Source organism: Carya illinoinensis, chromosome 14, assembly GCF_018687715.1.
Source record: "Carya illinoinensis cultivar Pawnee chromosome 14, C.illinoinensisPawnee_v1, whole genome shotgun sequence".
Lineage (NCBI taxonomy): Eukaryota > Viridiplantae > Streptophyta > Magnoliopsida > Fagales > Juglandaceae > Carya > Carya illinoinensis.
Genome location: NC_056765.1, coordinates 4,214,512 through 4,221,188, shown reverse-complemented (window position 1 = coordinate 4,221,188; position 6,677 = coordinate 4,214,512).

Sequence of the window (6,677 nt, the reverse complement as noted above, 5' to 3'; positions counted from 1 at the left end):
TGTCTAACTATAATTATATTTATGTTGTTGATAGTTACTACTTACTAACTTAGAATTTACTTTTTAATATGCATAATTATTAATAATGTTTCTACATTTTATATATAGTTAATGAGTACAAATAATTTCTTTGTACATAGATTATTCATATTTGCTTGCAACTTAGGTATTTAAACAAAAAATACTTAATTAATTTAATTAAGTGTAAATAGTAGAGCATGTATAAATGTATTATGTATATGCATATATATATGATTTATGATAGTATATATTATTTAACATTTTATATAGTCAATGATAATAAATTAAATGAAGATTATATAATTAACTTATACAACTACTATATTACTATATAAAATAATATATATTAATTCGGTTGGTTTCAATCTGGTCTAGTCCAAAAATCACAGATCTCGAGACTGAATTGAACCCCTCGAGTCCCATAAACGGTAGACCAAAACCGATCACACATTTTCAATCGGAATAAAAAATTCTTCAATCCTATTGAGATGACGAAACCAACTAACGGGCCTAAGCCAAGTTAGATAGGGCCGCTAGCCTGCCCATGGAGGCCACAAGTACGCGACATCATTGAGGCTCCAAGTACGCGATATTATCGAGTAAATCTATACATCAGCCCACTATTCACTAACACCGCATACCTGGCTTTTGTGTTTTATTTTTTCTTGTGAAATGTGCATTTTACTTCAGAAGGAAGAGCCCATTTTCAAAATTGATCAAACCTCCCACTCCCCGCGTTCATGGCTTCTTCTTTCCCTCTGCCCAGTGCCCCACCGTCTCGAGTTCGTGGATTCTCTTCCGCAGATTAGTACTCCAGTTCGTGGCTGATGATCACCTTCTCGCCTCCACTCGTGCTTCTTCTTCCCCAGTTGGTGAGATTTGTTTGGCCACCCCTCTGCCCAACTTCCTAGGTAACATTGGAGATATTTTTTTCTTATATTATGGTTATGGTTTCTACTTGTGTACTGAGGGAGGTGAAGAGAGGCTACGGTATTTTTGTGTTATGGGTTTTGGTGAGATGGGTATTGAAAATTTTGGGGCTTAGGATATTTTTCCTTCATGTAATCCAGCTCGCAGCTTCTTTGAGTAGTGTTTGTCGCATTGTTTGAGCACTAAGTTGGAAAACCCACTGGATATTGGTTGTAGTCTTCATCATAGCTTCTGACCTGTGCATTTGGATAGATTAATCTCATACCGTCAGTATACACATGGTTGTTGAACAATATAGATAGAGATGATTGAAAGAAGCATCAAATAAGATATATCCCTCTGATAAGCTTTCCTCTCGCACTCTCTCACCTGATAAAATAGACTTTGCAAATTTAAAAGCAATACAAAAACATGGCAAGAAGTTTTCTTTACCGTGTAATTCTGTACAAAACAAAATTTCATTAAAACATTCTTAACTCACTATCTACAACACATTAAATCATGAAAGTCCAAGGTTGCCTTCTCATACACATACAAATCACCTGCAATTACCCATGCAACACTAGTGCAACAACTGTTGAAAAGAGACAAGGTTAATCGAACCAGACATTTAGACTACTTGAATAAAAATAGTAACTACAAAAGGTCATGCGTGTGTGCAAGCTATTAGATACCAAATCACTTTTCATTTTTCCAACCTCAATGTCAGGGGCTGCGACAGTAGTGAAAAGAAAGGTTTCAAACTTAAGCTTTGCCTGGTATATGGAGCATACATCCAGAATTTACTAGTTGAAAGTTGTTCTATATATGTAACTACGCATGCATGTATGTGTATGTACGTACGTACGTATGTATGTATGTAAATTTTGACAGACTGATTTGCATACCCACACAAAATCAAGCAGTTATTTTTGAGATAGGATAAGAATATTTTTCTTGGATTATAGAATATTAAAATCCCTGTGTAAAGGCATTGTGAGAATTTTGAAGCAGGGTGAAGAACTGCATATTATCTCAACCAGATCAGAAAATGCATATATACAAGATAAATAAATAAATAAGAAACAATTGTGCATCCAAGAACTATACTAAACAAATACCGCCTGTGGAAGTAAATAATGATCATCCTGGGATAATCCTGAGGTGAGTTCCAAAAATTTAGTGGAATCTACCAACTATATCAACCAAATAAAAATCAGTGCATGGAATACATAGAATAATCCATAATATAGATTACATATAGCATTTTACTAAAGCATGGTTAACCTCAAACACTTCCTTTTTTTCTTTTATAGGTATATCCCTCAAACACTTCCCTGCAATATATCCAACTAAATTGAAATTTGATGTAGATGATTTTTATATTCATAAATAATACAAATTATACACAATACAATCGAAGAGACGTTTTCTTCAACACGCAACTGACTGGGGGATTGTCCAAAAATCAAGGAAATGCAGCCAGACTCAGCCGAATGTCTCTTGGTCAGCGCAAAAGGTTCACATAAGTGCACACTTCACCGCACACAACCTTGCTAGTTGGGCCGCTTCCCCCCCACACACACAAACACATATTTACCTCATTGCCAATATGAATAAATCTACTCAGCCCCCGGTTCTCTAACCGCACGCCACACTCCTAACGTGGTGAACCGGGTTCGTCGTCACATCACGGTTGAGTCATTCATCCCGAGCTGCTGCTTCATTCTCCCTCTTCTCCCTCGGACCTATTCTCTCCCTCAGACTCGACGCCAACCTTCATTCTCCCCCTCAAACCTCTCAATTCTCCCTCCTCCCTCTCGAACCTCTCACTCGAAGCTTCTGATATGACTATAAGCCTTAGACCCGTCTCTCTGACGCCTTCTTTCTCACCCCGACGCCCTCACCCCCTTCAATCCCGAACCCTAGAAAAATAAACGTGGAATTCAATGCTGCTAAAAATTATGTACGAGGTTCTTGGATGGTCACAGATAGAGAGAGAAATGCCTTCGTGGAATTCGATTCCGAAGTGATGTACCAAGTTCTGGGATGGACCGCTTGCCTATCATGGACTACGGCTGCCTATCCTCAAGTCATCTCCAATTTCCATCGGAAGAGGTAGTAGCAGTACTGTAAAAAATATATAACATGAACTATTGTCCCCTCCTTTTTTTTTCCTCGATCGGTACGAATATCATTTCCATGGTTTTTCAATCTTCTTGTTGCTTTCTGAAAAAGCAGTGGTTCTACACAACACTACACCTAGAGGGGGGGTGAATAGGTGTAATCTAATTTTTATGGCCTTTTGAAAATTATCAAACAAGCAGTTAATAAATAAATCAAATAACACAAATAATCAACACATGAATTTGTTCACGGAGTGGAAACTCATTTGAAGAACATCTTCAAAATCTAAAACCACTCCGGGTGTAAGACACCACCTCAAATCCACTATAGAAACTTTAGTTTGTTACAACCAATTTAGAGACACTCACAAAACCTTTGTAGTAGCTAAACTTGGCTTGCAACACCACGAGTGACCCACTCGATCTCTACACGCATGTAGTGTCGGAACTCCGACCTTCCTATAGCTTCCCACGAGAACCTCTCGATCTCTGCATCAACGGCAGCTCCGGACTCTTCCGGCCAACAAAAATGTCCACTTCAATGGACTCAAGTAAGAGTTGATTTTGTATGTGTTGTGATGGAGAAATATTTATCCAAGAAAGAATCAACCAAATGGGGGAGAGGTTGCTCTAAGAAGTTCTTGGAGGCCCTTAGGGTTTTTGCTCTGATTCTCCACTCATAGAACAGAAGCTAACATGTTCTATTTATAGTTCCCATCAAATGAGGCGTTCAAAACCCTACATTGTAAGTGATCTGGAACATTGGCTCGAGCGAAGTGTCGAGCGAAGGTCGAGCGCCGAAATCTGCCTGAGTTCGCTCGAGCGCCATGTCGAGCGGTCGACTCTGCCTGAGTTCGCTCGAGCTCAGTGTCGAGCGAGGGTCGAGCGACACACTCTGCCTGGGTTCGCTCGAGCTCAGTGTCGAGCGAGGGTCGAGCGGTTGAATCTGCCTGAGTTCGCTCGAGCGCTCTGTCGAGCGAGGGTCGAGCGAAGTCGCTTCTTTTGACCAATAATGAGCACACTTCAAGCCCATTTCAAGCCTTCCGCAACAACACTTGTTACAACACTATTTTACACAGGTTTTTCACAAGAATATGCCAACACGCTCATTTTTCCCTCAACAATCTCCCCCTTTGGCATTTCTGTGACAAAACCTCTAACCTATACATATGACCTAATCCTAGCACACCCAAATAGATCCATATTCTTGAATATGTTGAAAAATTTCTGCACACGCTTAGCAAACGGTTAAACATACCCATTCACATATGCACAAAAACGTATTTGCAATTCTCAAATCATACTTCTCAAATCAAATCATAATTAGAAAAGAAATACTTCATTAAGCAACAAATCAGGAGTTCAAGAAACATTTGTCAGACAATCAGCAGCTAACAAGAAATATAAATCAACAGAAATAACCAAAAGCTGCTATTCCCCCAAAACAAAAAAAAATGTGTTAGTACAAGTAACACTCCCCCTGAGTTAATACTGTACTACTCCCCCTCAACAATCAATCTCCCCCTTTTTGTCACAAGAAGCCAAGGGTCTCAATCATCACCATCGGCATCCTCATCATCCTCATTGAGCTGCCTCTCGATGTCATTGAAGCGTTGAGTCACAAGTTGTTGCAGGTTGTCAACTTTCACCTCAAGGCTGTCGAACCGGGCGTCAAGGCGAGCTAGATACTCAAGTACCTGCTGAAGACTGGGCTCCGACGAACCGGGGGCTGAGGAAGATGGCTGAGAGCTGGATGGGGCCGAGGTAGATGGCTGAGAGCTAGATGGTCGAGAGCTCGAAGGCTGAGAGGAGGGAGCGGGAGGGTGCTCAACACGGATAGGTTGTGGAGTTGTGTGAGCACGACTCAACTGGACCGTCCTACGACCAATAGGAGCCTTAAGTGCAATTCTAGGCTCCTGAGGATGGAAAGCAACAGATTGGGAGAGAGCTAGTCGGGTGATTAAACACGGTAAGGGCAAACCAGTCCGTGTTTTGGAGGACCGATACGCCTCAACAATAACCCGACACAAAAGACTTCCTAGATCAATGGAGACACCATTGATCAAGGCATACAGCAGACGGGCACGGTCAAGACCCACATCACTATTATGACCAGTAGGATCTAAGTTCGTAAGAACAATCCTACTGAGAATGAGGTGATCGGGGGTAAAACGAGCAGTTGAAATAGGGGTTGTCCCTTCCCAACTACTAGGTCGGCCACAAAGACAAGTAGCAATGACTTGTGGACTTGGAGGAGATGTCCGTGAGTAGGGAAACTCAGGATAGAGCTCACGAGGGGCATTTAGCAGAGTCGCTATCATGCCCGGAGTGACTCGGAAAACAACATTCCTGAGACTGACTTCAAATGAGTCATCAACAGATATGTCATGAATATTGGAGTAAAACTCCCTAACCAACTCCACAGAAGGAGTGGGATGACCAGTGGTCAATGCCTGCCACTGACGAGACTCAAAAATACGGGGAATTATAGTCTCGGTAAGCTCACCTAATGTCACTTCACGCTCGATTATGGGAGTACGATGCGAGAAGTTCTGAGAGTATAACTCTTGGGCTCGGGCACTATGGAATTGGGCTTGAGCGGGTGCAGGGGGGTTTTGGCGAGGACGAACACGTCGAGACATGGTTTCAGCTGTAGACAGAGTCAACGACGTTAGACAAGGCTAAGACAATGCAAAGATGTGATGAATGCATGCATGCTGACACAACAATGCCAACCAACAATGTAGGACTTGGTGCATGCCCGATGTCACTCTTCATTTTTCAAAACAATAATACATGCCAACCATTTGCAAGCCAATTCATGTGCATGACACATATGCAATGACAACCCACATGTAGGCCAATGCTAACCCATGTGCATGACTCTTATGCAATGACAATGCCAAGCCATTTACAAGCCAATTCCAACCCATTGGCAAGCGAAAGCCAAACCTCATGCATGACCCATGTGCAAACCAATGCCAATTCTAAACCAAAACACCTTCAAAACATAATGCAATCCTAGTTAAACGATGTCTCAAACCTAGGATAGACATGAAATAGGTATGTGAATAATGCTATGCCAATGCATGACGAAAAAGAGAAAACACAATTCATTTAGGCATTTTATCAAACACTTGGAGTGCATCCAAGTGTGAAACTCGGGCATAAGCCCATGGAATTTCCAAAAACTGCCTAAATACACTCAATCCCAACAATGGCTACACAAAAGCTTCAATAACCCAAAAGAAACGAAACAATTTCAACAAAAAAACTTTCAAAAACCCCAATCCGAACACCATTTTCAAACTACACGGAAATACCCAAAATAAAATCACCAAAACATGAAAATACACAAGAGAAAGGGATTTACCTTGGTTTGGAGATGATTTCGGAAGGAAAGAACTCGATTAACCGAGGAAATTTGAGAAAAGAAGGAGGAAAATCGCACGGAGGGGAGAAAACGCACGAAACAGAGCAGTCTGCTCGAGCGGCTCGAGCGGCGCTCGAGTTTTATAACAGTCGTTCGCTCGAGCGAACGTAAAACCCTCGAGCGGCTGTCGAGCGGGTTTCGCTCGAGCAGGGTCGAGCGAGGGTCGAGCGAGACCTCCAGAAAAACAC